Source organism: Ictidomys tridecemlineatus, chromosome 8 (assembly GCF_052094955.1).
Source record: "Ictidomys tridecemlineatus isolate mIctTri1 chromosome 8, mIctTri1.hap1, whole genome shotgun sequence".
NCBI classification, from domain to species: domain Eukaryota; kingdom Metazoa; phylum Chordata; class Mammalia; order Rodentia; family Sciuridae; genus Ictidomys; species Ictidomys tridecemlineatus.
Window position 1 is genome coordinate 35,407,961 of NC_135484.1, and position 23,605 is coordinate 35,431,565.

Genomic DNA, 23,605 nt, shown 5'->3' on the forward strand with positions numbered 1-23,605 from the left:
TGAACCCCAGGTGTGCACAGTAACCATCTATTTTAACGACTGACTGATCATCACATGTAGGCAGTATGTAGTTTCGATTCTCTGCAGAAATTTTCTTTCATTGAGTCCTTGCCTATGTTTCTCAAGAGAGGGAGAATTTTGTAATGACTCGGTGTATACCTGCTGGAGATGCAGAACATGAAGTAGCTCCTAAGTTAGATGAATCTCCTTCTGTGCAAGATGATAAAATGGACCCCATAAAGTGAGAAGTTGGATTCAAGAAAGCTACTAGATAGTATTTCTTTATTCTCCCATTCATTTCACTATTTTTAAGAAAAAATAGGAAAAAAAGAAAAAACAACAAATTTTCTATCTGAATAAATTTTAGGACTAGACTTTAAAAAACACTTCAATGGATTAGAACAAATGATATATAATACCTATAGTTCTTTTATATGCACATATAAGATCTATTAAAATAAATATATGGTTTAAGTAAAAAAATAAACACTTCAATATAGTCTGGCAGGATGAAGTACTGTCACATGTAACCTACTAAAAATAAAATACAAAACTGTACACATAAAGAAAATGAAACATTATGCCCTGGTGATTTCCTTTTAAAACAAATGATTTATATATGACAAAAGAATTACTGTAAGTACATGGTTACTATATTCTGCCAGCTCTAAGGGGCTGCAAATTTAAAAAGGTTAAACGTAAGAAATTTCAAAGTTCATCTGATTAGCAGAATCCCTGAAAGACAAGGGATCTTTTAAAACATTACATGTGAATGACTAGACACTCCTTTAAAAAAACAGAAATCATCAGGTTGAATAAAAAGTAAAGACAACTATATGTTGTCAATAGAAAATATATTTTAAATATAAAAATACAAGTTGAAAACAAAAAAGAGTGGAACAGTTGTTCATTGCTTATAATTACGTCTACCATTCAGGAGGAAGAAGAGTGGAAAAAAAAAGAAAGAAAAGGAAAGAAAGAAAGAAAGAAAGAAAGAAAGAAAGAAAGAAAGAAAGAAAGAAAGGAGGGAGGGAGGGAGGGAGGGAGGGAGGAGAAAGAAAGAAAAAAATCTAGCTCATTTAAAAAAATCTAATTTGGTCTCAATTTCTTTCTCTTCATCTTGTTTTTGAAGGTGGATTATCAAAAGGCATTCTTCTTTCATATCTGCATTTGTTTGTTAGAGGTTGAATTCCAGTATGCTATTTCTAAGACTTGGCTTTGAGATGCATAAATGTGCATGCACGTGCATCTGTGTGTGTACACACACAAACACACACACACACACACACACACACACACACACACACACATACACACAACTGTTGTTTCACTTCCTCAGTAGTCCCTCCTGTATTGAGAACATATTGAGATTTCTATATTCAGTTTAACAAAGTCTTGAAAGCAACCCAGCAGTACTTTGCATTTGTGTATTTGTCAAGCTCCAACCTTTGTAATAGTTAAGTAAAACAGCCTTCCTACAAGCTTGATTTCACAAATAGATTCTGGTGAGTATATATTAAGGAACTTTGTCACCCTTCCAGAGATCCACAAGCTCCAGACGCTATGGCTTTTCCACTTGCACTGTAAACTAAAAGTGTAATTATTAATGAATCATTCTATTCAGAAAGCTTAAGTAATATTTTTAATATGATGAACAGTTTTATCATGATTGAAACAAGTTTTATGTAAATAGTTCCTGATTGAATTTAGAAGAATCAAATAATCTGAAGCTAAAGGTACATAAACAATGCATGATGGGCTTTATCCCTTATCTCCTACACAATGCTTCTTTTATAGTACCTGATTCAACAAGGACAACAACAAAAAGTTTTCACAGTCTAAAAGAATAAATACCATGCTATCTTAAATAGCCAAAATTACTTTTATTTAAAAATATAATTATTGAATAAAAACTGAATCTTTATTTGGCTATTCTGTCATACGACAATCTTTTCTCTGTTTATATTTTGAATATTGGCAATTTTATTTGAGAATTGTTTTCCTGATCATAATATCTCAGGCATTGATTATTATGAAGAATATTACATAGATCAACAGTGTTATAATATTTTTTGAAGCAACTCTGTCACAGATTACAGATTAGTATTATAAATCTTAAAACAATCTTTGAAAATCAATAGAAGAGGTAAAGCTAGTAGGCTAATTGTGTAGATAAAGCAAAATCCTAAAAGACTTGCAATTACCAACAGGCAAGAAATAAGGAAATATGAAACAAACGGAAAACAAAAAATAGTTGTAGGTGAAAACTCAAGCTCATCAATATTCACTTTAATGTAGATACACAAACACTCTAAGCAAAAAAGCAGAAATTGCCAGACCAAACACAAAACATAAACACCCATGTATATGTTGTCTACAGAAAATGCATTGTAAACATAAAAACACATACAGGTTTAAAAGTCAATGAATAGGAAATGGTGAAAAGAACACTGGAGGGGCTCTATAAGACAAAACAGACTTCTGGGCAAGGAATATTGCTGCATATAAAAAAGGGAATTTTATACTGATAAGCCATCAGTTCACTAAGAGGATATCCTGGTTCTTATATGTGAACTTCAAAATACTTACACTAGCAACTTCAATAAAGAGAAATAGGCAAATCCACCATTGTCGTGAGAATTTGCAACACCAATATAACAGTAATTCATAAAAAAAATAAAGAAAAAGTTCACATATAGATGAGTTGAACAAGACTTTCATATTAAATTGGTTTAATTTTTCTTACTTTAAGAACATTCCACTCATTGGGGGTGGGAAGGACAATAGAATGAGATGGACATTATTTTCCTATGCACATGATGACTACGCTGCCAGTGTGACTCTGCACCATATACAGCTAGAGGAAGGAGAAGTTGTGCTCCATTTGTGTATAATGTGTCAGAATGCATTCCACTGTCATATATAACCAATTAGAACGCATTCTCTCAAAAATTTTTAGAAAATGAATATTCCATTCAAAAATAGCAAAACACACTTATGTTTAGGTCATGGTTAATTCACTAACAAATGTGAATGACATCTGCATCAGCTAACTATTGTTGCATAACAAATTATAGCAAAATACAAGACACAGAAAATAAAAAAACAGACATTCTTTGTGTCACATTTTCTCTGAGTGGAGACTCTCGGAGCAGCTTACCTGAGGGGTTTGGCTCAGGGTCTCTTATGATCCTAGGTATCAGCTAGAGCTGCTGTCATCTACAATGTTGATTAAGGAAGGTTCTGCTTTCAGAAATATGGCTTGGGATAGAACTTAGGAGTTCTGACCCAAGGTTGCTTACATGAGCCTCTGCACAGAGCTGTCAATCAAAATGGCATCTGGCTTCCCCCAAAGTGAGAGGTTCAAGAAAGATATCAGAATTTTCTCAGACTAGTGACTATACTGTCACTCCTATTATGTCCCTGTATCTTTGGGTAGAGGTGTCTATTTATGGTTCTCCTCACCCTGTCTCCCCATTGTAAGCTGGCTATGTGGAATACATATAGATTGTTTCTTTAGTTTATAGTCTAATCCTCCCTGGCTAACCTCAGCTGTACCTAGACTTGATTTATATGATGAGATCCTGAACTTAAAATATGATCCTGATTGAGGTGAAATTTGGGAGGTTAAAGGAGATTAGTGAGTACATTTTAAATTAGAAATAATATGAAACATCCTTGGCAAGAGGGCTAACTGTGGTAGCTATTCTCCCCAAAGGGCCCCCAAGGAACTACCTCTCCTAGTCTTCTGCCACCTTGTAGTTTTCTACCATATTGGATTTGCATTTTCCCAGTGATTTGCTGTAACCAATTGAATGTGGTGTGTCACTGGGCAAGTTCTCTATCTAAGCCAAAAGAGGGAGTGGTGGGTTCTACTTTACTTTGAGGGAATAGACTTGAGCTATTATGTGAAAAAAAATTGGCTGTTTGGCTGGAAAGACTGTTGTGATGCTCAGCCCAGCATCCTATCAGAGCCTCTTTTTCTTCAACAACATGTCAGACACATAATGAACTGTGTTCGATGTTGCAGACCCAGGCTGCATCTGTGGAGCTGGATGTGGCTTATTCATAGAATTATGGAACTATTGCAATGGTGTCTTAAGCTACTGAATTTGGGGGTGATTTGTTAGGTAGCAATAGGAAACTGAGATTTTTTAACCACTATGCATTAGAATTTAAAATTATTTAGAATAAAAATGAATAAATTTACTAACTGTGATTTTTTCACTTTGAAAGTTAATTCATCTTATATCTTCTCACTAACATATAATTACATAGTCACCATTATTAAATCCTTATGTAGTTGTTGTTCTATTTATTATTTTTTAGGTTTTCTGGCTTCTTCATTAAGGTGGTTTTTTACAAAGTTAAGTGACAGCTTAAACCATTTATAGATCTTGGCAGGAAAAAGATACCAGATGTCATGTATATGATGAAAATACCCATAATCTTCCTGTTGTCATGAAAAGATCTTTTTAAAATCCTTCAGTGGAAGTTTAGATTTCTAGCAGCTTATCAGCCACAGAAAAACAGATAACTTTAAAATATAGATATTTTAAAGATCTCTGAATATTTTTTAACAATGTTCTAATTTTTATGGTAAAAATGGGATAAAGAAACTCAAACATGCTCTAAAAATGTAAACTCTTCTTTTGGAAGATTCTGATGCTATTACTTGGCATATTAGACATACTGAAATATATCAGGAATATGTGTGATGATCAGAATCATAAGATGGTATTACAAAAACTTTCTGATAGGTCTCTATTTTTCCACATTAGTTTATTTATATGAGAGTTTTATAAAAAGCTACATTGCTTGTCTTTCTCACCAAAGGAGTATATTTCAGACCAAAGTTCTATCCTTTTATCAGTAATATCTAGGAATTACTTCTAGCTTCTTTATTTTTAAAATCATGCAAAAAGGGTTCCTAAGGAGGTTTAGGTACTTATTCAAGTCAGCAAATCTTTATATACATGAAGACATTGAATTCTGGGTCTTATCTAATGCTTTCAGGTTGATTTAGCATAACTTCAATTTTTTCCTAACTAGGTCATGACTAGCAGGGTCAAGAGAAGTCTAACAAATTTGGACTTCTTATAGAAATAGGAATTATATCAAAACAAAGTTTCACCCCACTTTCAGTGAACTACAAATGAAAGAATTGAACCTCTGAATCATTCACTAGAATTTCTTACATTTGTAGACTTTTCTGAGTGAGAAAACATCACTGATATTGGCCTTGAGAGATATAATTGTTGTTTCCAAGAAAGAGCCATATGAATTAAAATCTGTTGGCAAGCATGCTTACTAAAGAGGTAGAGAGTGAAAGCATTGGAATGTCAGAAACAAGAATACCTCTGAGTATTCAAAAGTATCACATCCAAGTTTTGGTTTATTTATTTATTTTTTTCTGAAGCAGGCCTCAAGAGCTTGATCATTAATCAGTTAAATCAGGAAGCAAACGATATTAGGTCAGCTACAGGAACTCCTTTAGGATCTTAAAATTTCTTACTAAACAGATAAATGTTTTCTCTGAAAAATGAGTAAATAATGCTGGTTTTCTCATTGTGTGTGAGGGATACATACAAGGAATAGAAAATTTACAGAAATGCATGTGGCCAATAAATATGTGCAGTACTGCTTAATCTCACTAAAATTTAAGAATATGCACATTTTATTTATTTATTTATTTGAGAGAGAGAGAGAGAGAGAGAGAATATTTTTAAATATTTATTTATTTATTTATTTATTTTCAGCGGACACAACATCTTTGTTTGTATGTGGTGCTGAGGATCGAACCCAGTGCTGCGCACATGGCAGACAAGCGTTTGAGCCACATCCCCAGCCCCGAATATGCACATTTTAAAATAAGACATTTTAATTCATCAGGGGCAAAAAAAAATTGATTTAAGAAAACTTAAGAATAAGGGTGTGTGAGGGAACAGATTCTTTTACACCCTGTGTATATACTTTTTGACCTAATAGATTTATTTGAAAATAAAGTGTCCAAGATAGATTATTAAGTGAAAAAAGCAAATAGTGAGACAAAGTGCATAACATTTTCCCATTCATTAAAAATATCACAAAGCAAAATCATACATTTCCACATAATCAAACACATATTACTACACTTGCATGTGGTATGGTATGCACCATGTTGATTGCAATGACTCTGGGGAGGGAGGAGAGAGAAATAGTGAGGTAAGGCATATGCATATGTTAATTATGTAATTATGGAGAAGTAAAAAGAATTGGGGAAAAAAGCCCATCCTGCAGCATGAGAGAATTCCATTTCTAGGTTTAAATGATTTATTAGTGAACTGTATATAATTACTTTCACCATTTCAACTTTCAATGTAAAGTTAGGTTTTTTTGTTTGTTTGTTTGTTTGTTTGTTTTTTGTAAGGTCCTATATAATGGAACAGAAATAAAATCTTCTTAAGCCTGAACAATAAGCATGATTAGCAGTGGAGAGCAATGCCTGAGTGTATGAGCTTGGAGATTCTGAGCATGTTGCTGGATCTTTGTGTCTCTCTTCACTTGTGAAATGAGGAGATGCTATGAATCTGTAAGCTCCTGGGGGAAAGCAAAGAAGGTATTATAGGACCACACTTCAGACGTTGCCAAGCCACGATAGGTCCTCAAAAATTGGCATTTCTTTCCATTTATTCATAGTAAGTACAATAATCTTGGAAGTTTAAAACAGCTCCTTCAATAACCAATTAGAAAAACTTGAAGAAAGCCGAGGTTCCCTAACTCAAATGATTTACCCAGTTCAATGGGATCCTTAAAAGTTTTATTCCCATCTATTTTTTCTCATTAAAACTTTCATTTGGAGTGTAGTTTTAAGAAATCAAATAAATGCCCCAAGTATAATTCATGTTTTCATTTCCCCACAAGAGTAAAATTTGACCAGAGTTTAAACAGCCACCTGACAAAGACATTTGCAAACTGCGGTGGAAATGCACCCTGTTTTCTGACGCTGTTAGAAACCCTGCCTGCAACACTTATATTTTAGATTGAGTTCAACATATTGCCACTTCCGGGTTGAAAGATTCTTCAGGGTTTTGCCATGTGGTAAGCTAGAAAGTCTGATTTTGTACTCCAAAATCTAAAATGAGGGCTGCCAAAAGGATTAAAGCCTCTTAGTTGAAAGCAAAACCAATATGAATAATAAGTGATACTTTACCATTCATTATGCAGCTATATTCAGGTAATTTTGCAGAAATGATGAGTAACTTAGGAACTTTTGCTTAGAAATATTTAAATTTTTTTGGAACTGTTCCGTTCCTGATTTGAATAATTATCGGAATACATGAATACATAAATAATTTGGTTAAATGTGTTGTGTGATTTTAATAACCTGAATTTTAAAAATACAACTTTTACTCTTCAATGGAATCTCTTACACTTTGCTTTTATTCTTTAATAAAACAAAGTTTCTTTGTCTTTTTCTTCTTGGAGGAAAAGGCATACATATTTTAAAAGAAAGCATTGATTAGCGTTTATATTCTGTTGTTTTCTTTGCAAAGTATGGTTTCTTTTTAGGTAAGCTAACTCTCCCTTAAGACTACAAAACTGATGATGAAGCAAAAATATTTACACTTTGAAGTCAGAAGAACAGCTTGCTGGGTTGACAGAGGCAATTGGAGGGAAATGTGCCCAGAGTTGCTAACGAATCCAGAAACACAGCGTGGCATTTAAGTTAGTTAGAAGGAAAGGAAGATGAATCCCTGGAATACAAATAGTGTTAGTTAACAATTACTTCACTCTGAAAGTACTCTCCTTCAAATAAATGAGAGAAGTATCATTCCTCCACCAATTTATAATCTGTGCAAATGGGAAAAAAATCATTAAATAACTAGGATAAAGAGTATTGTAAACTGTATATTTGTATACAAGTGTATGCTATAATTCAGACAAAGAGATCATGAATATACAGGGAAGATATATGTGTGAATATTTGGGGGATTCTATCAAAACTATCAATAAATATCTTTATCACATTGTACCTGTGGAATAAATTTTATATTTTTATTTACTTGAGGAAGGGAATTTTCTTATATCTGGGAGAAGACTAGAAAAGAAGCTAATTCTTACATCTAATAACCAACTTGTTTTCTAACCAAAATATCATTAAATCAAACATAAGTTAAAAACAACGCTTTCTAAGCGCTACTTAATAGTTCATCATTCATGTTACATTCAAGAAACTGTTCACTACTGTTTTAAACAAACAGAAAAAGTATATAGAATTTGTGAATATACACTGGGAATTCCTGGTGGACATCACAAAGATATAAGAATGTAAGCAGTTATTGGAGAAGCTAAGAATGAAATATAATGGGCCCTATTAATGATAACTTAGAAACTGTTAAAATTCTGAAATCAGGATGTTATGGAGAGTTATATTAAATATGTGTCACAAATTGAAAGTCATAAAGGCTGACTCTCTGAAATTTGGGTGCTTCTGCTTGAAATTTTGATCTGCTTCTGCATTAACCATTAGTCTCTTGATAAGATTATTCCTAAATAAATTGTTACTGATATTCAATCTTGGTCTAGATTGAGTATCAGTAACAATTTATTTAGGAATAATTGCAAATTTTTCCCAAGATGTTTCTATTGAGAACTGGAATTCAAATATACCAACATATTTCAATTTTGATTAAATAGCTTACACAGTAGTTCCTTACATTTGGAATTATAAAATTATCTTCATTATTTAAAAATAATATTCAGGTGCAACAACAATTTGTAATTTGCCCAACTAAATTTGAAATTCTTTTTCTTCAAAGCTGGTGAACTGGAATCAGCTTCCCCACGGATCTTTTCTAGTTGACAATTCATTTCAATCTGTGCCTTTGTTATTCTCCCATAGGTCATTTTCTACACATTTAAGCTCACATTTCCTAGAAAATAGCCAACTAACAAAATTGGTGATTAATCAAGAAGCACAAGAAAGTAGCAATTCTTATCCCTCAAATGGCTTTATACACAAATTTGGCCTTGTATTTGTAAAACCATCAAGAGACTGAAGAGACCACTTACATTTTTTTGGCATTTTTTTATTTTTTAAGGAAAAAAATATAGATTATAATAATATTCTTGACTTTCAGAATTCTTGAAAGTCCCAGAGGGTGTCCCTTGAGAGTGCAAGGGTCTCCAATAACAGAATTAGATTTATGGGACACTTGTAGTTTACATGAAGCTTTGAAATTCCCAGTTAATGAGATTTTACTTGGTGGTAACTTGTACAAATGAAGATGACAGAATGAAAATTGAAGCCAAAATTCTTTCTGCAGTTGGAAGTGGATCTAATTTTATGATGATGTAGAAAGAGGAAGTAAATCAAAAACATTTATATTTTTTTTTTAAGAAAAGAAGAGTTAAAGCAATTTCTGGAGATTTTAAGTAAGAGGTGTAAGAAAAAAATACAGATACTCAAAAAATCCAATGATAGACTAGGTAGAAAATGGAAGACAAGACACAGCTTTGATTGAGCTATAGGTTGGTTAACACACAATCAACATTACCTTAAGGTGATGCCTGCATTCCATGCTCTTCCATGGGGGCTGTCTTCCATCAATGTCATTACCAAATACATCATTGTAGGAAACAGAGCCTGAAATACCAAGGGATAAACAAGGGGAGGGATATGGGGACCAGTGTTCCATTCAGGTTCTGTGTGAGAGCCTGAATGTAACTTTGTATACACTTACAAAGCAGTTGCATTTATATATTATTTTTAATTTGTTTTGATTAAATACACATGAAAGTAGAATACATTTATGCACCTTGATATATCATACACAGATGGGATATTATTTCTCACTTTTCTGAGTGTATGTGTTGTAGAATCACATTGGTCATGCAGTCACATATATGCATTAGGTAATAATGACTGTTTGGTTCTACTATCCTTCCTATCCCCACATCCCCTCTCCTACCCTCCCTTCATTTTCCTCTATCTAATCTAAGGTAACTCTATTCTTCTAAAGTGCCCTTTCCCCCTTATTGTGAATTAGCCTCCGTATATTAGAGAAAATATTATTCTTCTTTAAAGCTGAGTAATATTCCAATGAATATATATACCACATTTTCTTTATCCATTCATCTATTGAAGGACACCTAGGTTGGTTCCATAGTTTAGCTATTGTGAATTGAGCTGGTATAAACATTGATGTGGCTGCATTACTGTAGTATGCTGATTTTAAGTCCTTAGGGACTTAAAATAAACTGAGGAGTGGGAGAGCTGGGTCAAATGGTGGTTCCATTCCCAGTTTTCTGAGGAATCTCCATACTGCTTTCCATAGTGGTTGTACCGCTTGCCCTTTCCCCCATATCCATGCCAATATTTATTGTTTCCTATATGCTTGATGATTGTCTTTCTGATTGGTGTGAGAAGAAATCTTAGTGTAGTTTCGATTTGCATTTCTCTAATTTCCAGAGATGTTGAACACTTTTTCATGTATTTGTTGTTCAATTATGTTTCTTCTTCTGTGAAGTGTCTGTACAGTACCTCAGCCCATTTATTAATTGAGTTATTTGTGTTTTTTGGTGTTAAGTTTTTTGAGTTCTTTATATATTCTGGAGATTAATGCTGTATCTGTGGTGCATGTGGTAAAGATTTTCTCCCAATCTGTAGGCTCTCTCTTCACATTATTGATTGTTTCTTTTGCTGAGAAGAGGCTTTTTAATTTGAATCCATCCCATTTATTGATCCTTAACTTTACTTTTTGCACTTAGGGGTCTTATTAAGGAAGTCAGATCCTAGGTCGTCATGGTGAAAATTTGGGCCCACTTTTTTTTTTTTCTATTAGGCACGGGGTCTCTGTTCTAGTACCCAAGTCTTTGATCTACTTTTGAGTTGATTTGTGTGCAGGGCGAGAGATAGAGGTTTAATTTTATTTTCTACATATAAGTTTCCAGTTTTTTCCAGCATCATTTTTTAAATAGGCTATCTGTTCTCCAGTGAATGTTTCTGGAACCTTTGTCTAGAATGAGATAATCATATTTATATGGATTTGTTTCTGTGTTTTCTATTCTGTACCATTGGTCTATAAGTCTATTTTGGTTCCAATACCATGCCATTTTTGTTATTATAGCCCTGTAGTATAGTCTAATGTCTTGTATTGTGATGCCTCCTGCTTGACTTTTCTTTCTAAGGATTGCTTTGACTATTCTGGGCTCTTATTTTTCCAATATATTTCATGATTGCTTTTTCTATTTCTATAAAGAATGTCATTGGCATTTTAATAAGAATTCTATTAAATCTGTATAATGCTTCTGGTAGCATGGCCATTTTAACAATACTAATTCTCCCTATCCGGGAGCATAGGAGATCTTTCCATCTTCTAAGCTTTTCTTCAGTTTGTTTCCTCAGTGTTCTTTAGTTTTTATTGTAGAAGTGTTTCACCTCTTTTGTTAAATTGATTCCCAGGTATTTTATTTTATTTGAGGTTATTGTGAATGGGGGTAGTTTTCCTAATTTCTTTTTCTGTGGATTCATTGCTGGTATTTTAATTCTATTGATCACAGGATTCTCTTGCACAATACTTTAGTTAACCACCTTTTATTTTTAATATCTTAATTATTCTATCCTAAAATAAAAGGAAGCTCAAAAGTTACTAGAGTGAAAAACCTTTAAGTTCACAATCATCAAGAAAATGTAAGACAGAAAAGTTAAATTTTGGAAAATGACTGAAAAAATACAAAGAAAACTAGTTTGTTTCCGATTTATTATCTTCTTCATAGGGATTTTATAAGTATTAAGTAGAATGAATATGTACAATAACAGGTACTTAGTAAGTAGTGAATAAATGTTACCAATTGTAAAACTAAATTTTATGATAGGGATTATTTTTCAAACTTTCCTCTTTCTAAACTGGTGATAGATACCCTATTCTCTCACTTACGTCTTCTTACTAACCCCTAATTAAACAAGCTTTTAAGCTTTTAATATTTCTGTATTATGTTCCCCTTTCAGAATTATCTATTGAACAGTAATTTGTGAGCTACAACTGTGAGTCATATATGTACTCTAATTTTAAAATTCTTCATAACCATATAAAAAAGCAAAGGAAGTAGGTTAAATTAGAGTTATGTATTTTACATTGATATTTACATAATGCTGTCAATTTCTTTGATTTACATGTAATCAATGTAAAATTATTAGAAATCATTTACATTCTTTTTGAAGTTTTAAAAACCTTTTGTGTATATTATATTACACACATCTCAATTCAGATTAGCCACATTTTCATGCCTTTTTTGACTGATATTTATATATAGTAGAGTACAGATCTGTATAAAGAAAGAAAGAAAAAAAAACTAAAGATGAAGGTAAAGGAAGACATTTTCTAATTATATATTTTCAATCATTTGCAAGTGGATGAGGTGATTTTTTTTTCATGTGTCATGACAAATAAGAAGAATAGCAAACTTCAGACAAAGGCCTTCTTTTTAGATTTTTGTTTTTAAATCATTTCTAATAATAACCTACTCTATTAATCAAAAGTCTAGTTTTGCTCAGAAACACCAGCCTCAAACAACCTTCAGTTCTTCAAAATTAACTTTTGTTTAGAATCATATTAATTAGCTAACCCAGTCAAAGATAGAACAGAAATCTTGATTTTGATCATCTAATGAGATAGTAACATATATGAAAGCATTCTGTAAACTAAAAAGCACTATATGATGCATATCAAGGCTTAAGAATTTTTAATCATCCAAAGAGTACACTGGTGAGTACACTAAATGATGTTCTTCTTTTTCTTTCTAAATGGACTTTCCCTTTACAAGTTATTCATGGAAAATAGACAAGTTCTTTTCTTCCTCTAACTGTTTTATACCTGTGCAGAAATAGACATTTCTATTGGAATGTCACAGAAAGTTCTGCTGGAAAATTTTATTATGGAATAAAAGAATATTCTTTTGACTTGAAGTGCAGGTATTTTTTACTTCCTTCTTTTCCTTTTTAATACAAAATGATAATCATTTTTTTATTATAGTCCTAGTTTGTTATTTTGTCACAAAATAATCAAAAATTGCTTGAAATGCTCTAATGAGAAAATGTCTGAATTGAAAAGTCATGATATGTTATAAACCTACCAGGAAAAATAATCTAAGATTAATTATGGTGGCATTTTCTATTAGGATATAAATAATTGGATTGTGGAGCAGGTACATTTTGGAGTTGAAAGTGGTATTACTGCTTTTTCTCATAAAAGCTAAACAGCTAACCATTCTGATGATACTTACTTTTGGAATTAATTTGACTAGCATATTAAAATACTGGAAAATACACTATCACTCTAGGTTTTTTTCTTCCTTTAGCTAAATACAGAGGCTGTCATATTAGTAAATAGTTAATAATAAGTGAAATATATTAGATGATGCACTTGAGTGACAATTAGAGAAATTGTGGGGAAAAAAACCAAGAGCTTCTTCTAGAAGTGCTAGAATTTTTTCTGAAATGTTTTGTATACGGATCATTCTCTTCTCTGTATTTTTATTATCATCTTGTCAAACGTAGACATTAGAGGCAGTGGGCAGACAGCCATCTTGAATAAACTTGAATTTGGTCATGGAAGCCTGGTGCTAAAGACTGTCACAGTAGTTTTCATCTTTCTGGCTGCTGCAAAAGTGAAATTGATTGGTAATAACCTCAGGTATAGTAAAATCTGTCCATGATGTTACTGTTGCATTTGTAGCATTGATGTACAAGTTAATGAGATGTTTGTGTGGGACTTCTTAAACTGACAGCAGCTGTGTGCAGTTGTACATGTAGAGTTGCACAAATGAGCTCCTGCTTGCATATTGATATTTTTACATATTTTAGATTTTTAAAAAAATTTAGTTGAACTGTTTTGAAATGAAATTCCTATTTTTTAAAAAGAGACTTATAATAATAAATCCTTTTTTTTTTCTTTTGAAAAGGAGGATTATTTAATGAGAAGTCTTGGTTACATGCCATGAATCTTTTCCTTTATTCAGATTGGTTAACATTCAATATTAATTGCTAAATTATAATATGTATAATGAGAGTATTGCTGGTTTTTTTGTTTTGTTTTTTGTTTGTTTGTTTACTGTTCCTTTGTGGAAAATATTTGTATAATACCCAATTAAAAGCTATAGTAAGTTGAGACGAGGATAAAAAGAAAGTTTTAAAAGATGATGCCTTTATATATTTTTTTCCAACAGTCAACAGAGAGAGAGAGAGAGAGAGAGGGAGGGAGGGAGGGGGAGAGAGAAATTCTATTTTAGACTAAACTGTGAGATGTTAAACATTTTATTGGAAACCTCAAACTTATTCTTCAACCTCTGTGTTGATTTCTCAGTACAAATCCAAAACTTGCTCAGACCAGGAAACCAATCTAACCAGTCCCTTAGAAAGACTTTTAATTTGAAAAGTAGTGAAGTATTTTTTTTTAGTTAGAGATTGAGTGCCTATCATAGGCTGTAATTGCAAATTGTGTCTCCTGGATATAGTAGGTGATGATGATGCTTATGTCAGTTATAGTGTTGAAGCAATATGTGTTCTTGAAATACATGTGTTCTGTGGATTCTGGCAGTTTTAATGGAAAGATTTCTTGCATACCAGCAGACTAAGATTTTTCTTTTAAAAAAAAGTATTACCAAAGGAATAAGCTGTCTTATTTTGTTTTCTTCATAAAGAGAGTGTTTTAAAAAGAATGGGTGTGATATAGTTTGAAGATAGTTTTTAACTTGATTTCTTGGGGAAATCCCAATGTATTGCAACAATTTCTAAAAACTCTACATATATTGTATTATGAATATTATAAGCACCTCTCAAATCAGAAGATAATTTATGAAGAATTCACTAATTTGAATGGTTGCCACAACTCACCACTCTTGGCTCGCTTGTTTTTAGTGTCTCCTCTGTTGCTGCCATTCCCAAATCCTTTGCCTCCTGAAAGTTCAGAATGCATTGCTATTCTCCTTCTTCCTGATAGAAATATCAATCCCAAGCCCTGTATTTATCTTCTTATTTATTTAAGGCAATTCTCTGTCAACTATCATTGTTCTGGAGATGAGCAGATGATCTGTTTTCCCAAAGAAACTGAAGGGAAGAAATTATATTTCATGATTGAGGAAGAGGTTTCCTTGTTTTCCAGTTAATAAAAATTAAGAAGAATTTTGTTGCATTGCAGTTAGTAATTATGACCATGAGAATAAAAGATTAACAGACAAAATTAACATGCTAAGGAATGGCAGAGTAGAGAGAGAGCAAGAATCTAGGTCCATGATGGCATCACTGGGCCACAGTGTCCTAAGTTGCAACTTTATACACATTTTGTCATTTTAATATATGAATTATGTACTAAATATAACCTAGTAAATAATATAAGTTTTTAGGAAAATATACTCAGATTAAATTTCAATTATATTAAATTTCAATTATATTAAAGTACTTGGAAGCCCGGAAACATGATTCAGGATCATTTTGCAGAAAAAAATCTCCAAAGCTTTTTACTCAGGAGTAGAAATATAACCCTTTTATAGGTCAGCGACTGCTTATATAATATATGCCTTATAAAATGTTTAAGTAATGTGAAATAAAATATTAAGCAAGTTCTGTTTAAAAAGCACATTTTTGAGTTATGATTGACAAGTAATATATGTGCATATTTAATGTACATAACTCCGTGAGTTTGGGATGAGTATACACCAATGAAACCATCACCATTATCAAGGCCATAGACATATCTATCATCTTCCAAAGTTTACTCCTGCTTTTATTATTATTATTGTTATTATTATTGTGATATGTGGTAGGTTATTATTGTTATTATTTTTGTGATTTAATGTAAGTTCTATCCTCTTTAAAAATTTCAAGTGTCCAATATATTATTGTTGACTTTAGGCATTATATAGAGTAGAGCATCATAAATTATATATCTTTGTACTTTGACCACTTTCTCCCCATTTTCTCTGCTACATTCTTCCTCCCTGTTCTGCCTTACCTTGGTCCCAGGAATGGAGTCTTCCATCTATGGACTAAGACTCCTGAAACCATGAAACCCCAAATAAAGTTTTCCTCCTTAAGATTATTCTTGCCAGGTTGTTTGTTCACAGCAGCAAAAATAGTGACCACCACATTGAATAATAGTCCATTGTATGTATATGGAACATACTCTATCTATTCATCCAGAGATTAACATTTAAGTTGTTTCCATATCTTGGCTACTGTGAATAATGCTGCAATGACTATGAGGCTGCAGCTATCTCTTCAAGCGCCTGATTTCAATTCCTTTGGATAAATACCTGGAAGTGAGATTGTTGGATCTTTGGTAGTTCCATTTTTATTTATTTATTTTTTTTGAGGACTGTCCATCATGTGTTCCATAGCAGTAGTGCCATTTTGCATTTCTACCAATAGTATTCTAGGGATATTTTTTCTCTGTATCCTCACCAACACTCGTCGTGTTTCATTCAATTATTTAGAAATAACCATCTGCTCAGGTATGATGTGATATCTCATTGTGGTTTTGATTTACATTTCCCTGATGCTTAGTGATATTGATCATTTTTCCCATGTACCTATTGATCATCTGAATACCTGGTTTTGAGTAATGTCTATTCAGGTCTCTTGCCCATTTTAAAATTGGGTTATTTGGCACTTTTTCCCATTGGGTTTTAGCAGTCCCTTATAAATTTTGGATATTAACCCATTATTAGATATATGGTTTGAAAACTTTTCTCCAATTTCATGGGTTCCCTTTTCATTTTGTTACTGCTTCCTTTGCTGGCAGAAGCTTTTTAGTTTGATATAATGCACTTGTTTATTTTCTTCCTTGTGATTTTGATGTCACATCCATAAAATCATTGCCATCACCAATGGTTAAGAAACATTTCCCCTAATTTTAAAAAATATTTTGTAGTTTCAGGTTTTATGTTTACGTTTTTAATCCATTTTTAGTTCATTTATGTGTGTGGTACATGGTTTTGGTGCCAATACCATGCCATATAGCTCTGTAGTATAATCTAAGGGCTGGTATTGTGATGCCTCCTGCTTCACTCTTCTTGCTAAGGATTGCTTTAGCTATTCTGGGTCTCTTATTTTTCCAAATGAATTTCATGATTGTGATTGTTTTTTCTGTTTCTATGAAGAATGTTATTAGAATTTTAATAAGAATTGCATTAAATCTGTATAATGCTTTTGGTATTATGGCCAGTTTGACAATATTCATTCTGCCTATCCAGGAACATGGAAGGTCTTTCCATCTTCTAAGGTCTTCTTCAAGTTCTGTCTTTAGTGTTCTGTAATTTTCATTGTAGAGTTCTTTCACCTCTTTTGCTAGATTGGTTCCCAAGTATTTTATTTTTTTTTAACGCTATTGTGAATGGAGTTTTCCTAATTTCTCTTTCAGTAGATTCACCACTGATGTATAGGGACACATTTGATTTATGGGTGTTGATTTTATAACCTGCTACTTTGCTGAATTCTAGAAGTTTTCTGGTGGAATTTTTTGGATCTTCTAAATATAGAATCATGTCATCAGTAAATTGGGATAGTTTGACCTTTTATTTCCTATTCAAATCCTTTTAATTTCTTTCTCCTGTCTAATTACTCTGGCTAGACTTTTGAGATCTATGATGAATACAAGTGGTGAAAAAGGACATCCCTGTCTTGCTCCAGTTTTTTTAGGGAATGCTTTAAATTTTTCTCCATTTAGAATTATGTTGGCCTCGGGTTTAGCACATATAGCTTTTACAATGTTGAGATATGTTTCTACTATCCCTGGTTTTCCTAGTATTTTGAACATGAAGGGGAGATGTATTTCGTCAAATGATTTTTCCACATCTATTTAGATGATCATGATTCTTATTTTTAAGTCTATTGATATGATGAATTACCTTTATTGATTTCCATATATTGAACCAACCTTGCATCCCCAGGATGAACTCCATTTGATCATGGTGCACTATATTTTTAATATGTTTTTGTATGTGATTTTCCAGAATTGTACTGATAATTTTTGCATCTGTGTTCATCACAGATATTGGTCTGAAGTTTTCTTTCCCCAATGTGTCTTTTTCTGGTTTTGGTAACAGGGTGATATTAGTCTCATAGAATGAGTTTGGAAGGGTGACCTCCTTTTCTATTTCATGGAATACCTTGCCCAGAACTAAAAGTGGATCAAAGACTTAGGCACTATAACAGAAAGCCTGTGACTAATAGAAGAAAAAGTAGACTCAAAATTTGACTTCCTTATCAAGACTCCTAAAGCACAAGAAATAAAATCAAGAATTAATAAAAGGGATGGATTTAAACTAAAAAGCTTCTTCTCAGCAAAGGAAACAATCAATAAAGTGAAGAGAGAGCTTACAGAATGGGAGAAAATCTTTACTACATGTACCTCAGCTTGAGCATTCATCTCCAGAATATATACAAAGAGCTCAAAAAATATATAAAGAACTCAAAAAACTTAACACACACACAAAATACAAAAAACAAATAATTCATTATCAATAAATGGCTAAAGAACTGAACAGACACTTCACAGAAGAAATAAAATCAATGAACAAATATATGAAGTGTTCGACAAATTTAGCAATTAGAGTAATGCAAATTAAAACTACTCCAAGATTTCATCTCATCCCAGTCAGAATGGCAATTATCTAGAATACAAACAACAAAAAATGTTGGCAAAGATGTGGGGAAGAAAGCACACTCATACATTGCTGGTGGAACTGAAAATTGGTACAACCATTGTGGAAAGCAGTATGGAGACTTCTCAGAAAAGTTGGAAGGAACCATCTGACCCAGCTATCCCACTCCTCAGTTTATATCCAAAGACTTAAAATCCGCATATTAGGGGCTGCAGTTGTAGGTCAGCAGAAGAGCGCTCACCTAGCATGTGCAAGACCCTGGGTTCAATCCTCAGCACCACATAAAAATAAGTAACTAAAATAAAGGTATTGTGTCCAACTACAACTAAAAAATATTTTTTTAAAAAATCAACATATTACAGTGATACAGCCACATCAATGTTTTTAGCAGCTCAACTCACAATAGCTAAACTATGAAACCAACATAGGAGCCCTTCAACAGATGAATGGATAAAGAAAATGTATACATATACATGGAATATTACCCAGCCTTAAAGAAGAATGAAATTGTGGCATTTTCCAGTAAATGAATAGAGTTGGAAAATATTATGCTAAGCAAAATAAACCAATCCCCCCAAAAGGCCAAATGTTTTCTCTGATATGCAGATGCTAATTAACAATAATAGGGCAGGGGCAGGGAAGAACAGTTACTTTGGATTAGATAGAAAAGAGTGAAGGAAGGGGAGGAGTTATGTGGGTAGGAAGGATAGTAGAATGAATCAGACATTATTACCCTATGTACACATATAAAACTGTATGACTGATGTAACTCTACATTGTGTACAATTAGAAGAATGAAAAATTATACTCCATCTATATATGATGTATCCAAGTGCATTCTGCTGTCATGTATAGCTAATTAGAACAAATAAAAAATGGAATCATACAGTAAAAAATACCAGTACCTTAACAATTTGATAACCATTTCTTTGTAATATAATTATAAATCAGGAAGTATAAAACTTCCAGTTTTGTTCTTTCTCAAAATTGATTTGGCTATTTGGGAGTATTTTTTGGTTCCAAATAAATTTTAGAATTTTTTTTATTTCTGTGAAAACTGCCATTGGAATTTTGATAAGGATTGCATTGAATCCATAGAGTACTTTGGATAGTATGGATTTTTAAAATAATATTAATACTTTGTATCCACGAACACAGATATCTTTCCATTTATTTTCTTTTTTAAAAAATTCATTCATTAGCTTTCTATTTTGGGGGTGTGGGGGGGTCACAGTAGAATGTATTTTGGCAAATTATACATACATAGAGTATAACTTATACTATTTAGGATCCCATTCTTGTGGTTGTACATGATGCAGAGTAACCCTGTCATGTATTCAAATAAAGGACTAGGAAAGTTATGTCTGTTTAATTTTATTATCTTTCTTATTCTCCTCTCCCCTCCCTTCCCTTTGTTCCCCTTTGTCTAATTCAGTGGATTTCTGTTCTTACCCCCCACCTACCCTCCCTTGTTTTGGGTTAGCATCCACATTTAGGGAGAACATTTGGCCTTTGGTGTTTTAAGATTGGCTAATTTCACTTAGCATGATATTTTTCAGTTCCATTTATTTAATAAAAAATGCCGGTATTTCATTCTTCTTTATGGCTGAGTAACATGCTGTTCTGTATATATAGCACATTTTCTTTATCCATCCATTCATTGAAGGGCACATGGGTTGTTTCCATAGCTTGGCTATTGTGAGTTTAGCTGCTGTAAACATTGATGTGGCTGTGTCACTGTAGTATCCAAATCTTAAATCCTTTGGGTATAAACTGAGGAGTGGGATTAACTGGGTGAAATAGTGGTTCCCATTCCAATTTTCTTAGACATCTCCATATTGCTCTCCATAATGATTGTACCAACTTGCAGTCCCACCAGGCACATATGAGGGTGCCTTTTCCCCCACATCCTTGCCAGCATTTACTACTATTTGTCTTCTTGATAATTGCCATTCTGAAATCTCAGTGTAGTTTTAATTTGCATTTTTCTAATTGCTAGAGATGTTGAACATTTTTTCACATATTTTTTTAATCATTTCTTTTTCTTCTTCTGTGAAGTGTTTGTTCAGTTCCTTCACCCACTTATCGATTGTGTTATTTATTTTTCTGGTGTTAAGTTTTTTGCGTTCTTTGTATCACCTGGAAATTAATGTGTTATCTGAGGTACAGGTGGTAAAGATTTTCTCCCATTCTGTGGGCGCTCTATTCAAATTCTTGATTGTTTCCTTTGCTGTGAAGCAGCTTTTCAGTTTGATATCATACTGTTTATTGATTCTTGATTTTCCTTCTTGCACTTTAGGAGTCTTATTGACAAAGTCAGTTCCTAAGCTAACATAATGGAGAGTTGGGTCTGCTTTATCTTCTGGTAAGCACAGGGTCTCTGTCCAATACCTAGGTACTTGATCCATGTTGAGTTTTGTGCAGGGTGAGAGGGATTTAATTTCATCTTGCAACATATGAATTTCCCAGCACCATTTGTTGAAGAGGCTATATTTTCTCCAATTTGTATTTATTGGTGTCTTGTCTAGTATGAGATAAATGTATTTGTGTGGGTTTCACTCTGTGTGTTCTATTCTGTTCCATTGGTCTTCATGCTGTTTTGATGCCAAAACCCATGCTGTTTTTGTTAATATAGCTCTACAGTGTAATTTAAGGTCTGGCATTGTGATGCCTCCTGTATCACATTTCTCACTAAGTATTGCTTTGATTATTCTGGGCCTTTTATTTTTCTTTGGCCATTCTTGGCTTCTTATTGGGATATGAAGAATGTAATTAGGATTTTAACAGGAATGCATTAAATCTGTATAATACTTTTTATAGTATGGCCATTTTGAAGATATTAATTCTGCCTCTCCAAGAGCATGAGAAATATTTCCATTTTCTGAGAGCTTCTTTGATGTCTTTCTTTAGTGTTCTGTAGTTTTTATTGTAGAGTTCTTTCACCTCTTTTGTTAGATTGGTTCCCAAGTATTTTATTTATTTATTTATTTATTTATTTATTTTTAATTTTTTATTTTTTTATTGGTTGTTCACAACATTACAAAGCTCTTGACATATCATATTTCATACATTAGATTGAAGTGGGTTATGAACTCCCAATTTTACCCCACATGCAGATTGCAGAATCACGTCGGTTGCACATCCACAATTTTACATAATGCCCAATTAGTAATTGTTGTATTCTGCTACCTTTCCTATCCCCTACTATCCCCCCTCTATTTATTTATTTTTGAGGCTATTTTAAATAGGATAGTTTGCCTGATTTCTCTTTCACCTGGTACTTCATGAGTGTATAGAAATTCAGTTGATTTACTGGTGTTAATTTTATGCCTTGCTACTTTGCTAAATTTGTTTATGAGTTCTAAAAGCTTTCTTGTAGCATTTTTTGAAATTTCTTTTTTTCTTTTTCTTTTTTTTTTTTTTTTTTTGGTACCAGGGATTAAACTCAGGGGCACTTGAACACTGAGCCACATCCCCAGCCCTATTTTATACTTTATTTAGAGACAGGGCTTTACTGAGTTGCTTAGTGCCACACTTTTTGGTGAGGCTGGCTTTGAACTCATAATCCTCCTGTCTCAGCTCCCGAGCTGCTGGGATTACAGGTGTGTGCCATCGCACCCTGTAAGTTTTTTGCAATTTCTAAATATAAAACTGTCTTTGGCAAATTAGGATAGTTTAAGCTCTTCATTTCCTATTCAGATCCATTTAATTTGTTTCTTTTGTCTAATTGCTGTGGCTAGGATTTCAATGACTATATTGAATAGAAGTGGTAAAAGAGGGTCTCCCTGTCTTTGTCCAGTTTTTAAAGGAAATGCTTTCAATTTTTCTCCACTTAGAATTATGTTGGCCTTGGGTTTAGCACATTCAGTTTTTACAATGTTGAGGTATGTTCCTAGTATCTTTAGTTTTTCTAGATTTTTGAATATGAATAAATGCTGAATTTTGTGAAATGCTTTTTCTACATCTATTGAGATAATCATGTGATTCTTGTCTTTAAGTCCATTGATGTGGTGAATTACTGTTATTTATTTATATATGTTGAACCAACCTTTCATCCCTAGTATGAACCCCACTTGATCGTGGTGCATCATATTTTTGATAGGTTTTTGTATGTGATTTGGCCTATTTTATTGAGAATTTTTGCATCAATGGGGATATTGACCTGGAGTTTTCTTTCCTTTATGTGTCTTTGGTTTTGGAATCAAGGTGTACTAGCTTCATAGATTGAGTTTGGAAGGGTTCCCTCCTTTTCTATTTCATTGAATAATGTGAGGGATATTGGTGGAAGTTCTTCTTTGAAGGTCTTGTAGAACTTGAGTGAGATTCCATCTGGTCCTTGGCTTTTCCTTGTTGGTAAGCTTTTTTTTTAAAATTTTTTTACTGGTTGTTCAAAACATTACAAAGCTCTTGACATATCATATTTCATACATTAGATTCAAGTGGGTTATGAACTCCCATTTTTACCCCAAATACAGATTACAGAATCACATGGGTTACACATCCACATTTTTACATAATGCCCTATTAGTAACTGTTGTATTCTGCTACCTTTCCTATCCTCTACTATCCCCCCTCACCTCTCCTCCCATCTTCTCTCTCTACCCCATCTACTGTGATTCATTTCCCTCCTTATTTATTATCCCATTCCCCTCACAATCTCTTATATGTAATTTTGTATAACAATGAGGGTCTCCCTCCATTCCCATGCAGTTTCCCTTTTCTCTCCCTTTCCCTCCCACCTCATGTCTCTGTTTAATGTTAATCTTTTCTTCCTGCTCTTCCTCCCTGCTCTGTTCTTAGTTGCTCTCATTATATCAAAGAAGACATTTGGTATTTGTTTTTTAGGGATTGGCTAGCTTCACTAAGCATAATCTGCTCTAGTGCCATCCATTTCCCTGCAAATTCCATGATTTTGTCATTTTTAGTGCTGTATAATACTCCATGGTGTATAAAAGCTTTGATG

The 23,605-nt window shown here is 33.0% G+C and overlaps 1 protein-coding gene across 1 annotated transcript in view; it reads left to right on the forward strand.

The window, feature by feature from the left end:
• Themis (thymocyte selection associated) overlaps nucleotides 1–23,605 on the forward strand; it is a 189,393-nt gene that overhangs the window by 116,906 nt on the left and 48,882 nt on the right. The gene's annotated exons all lie outside the window — the stretch shown is intronic.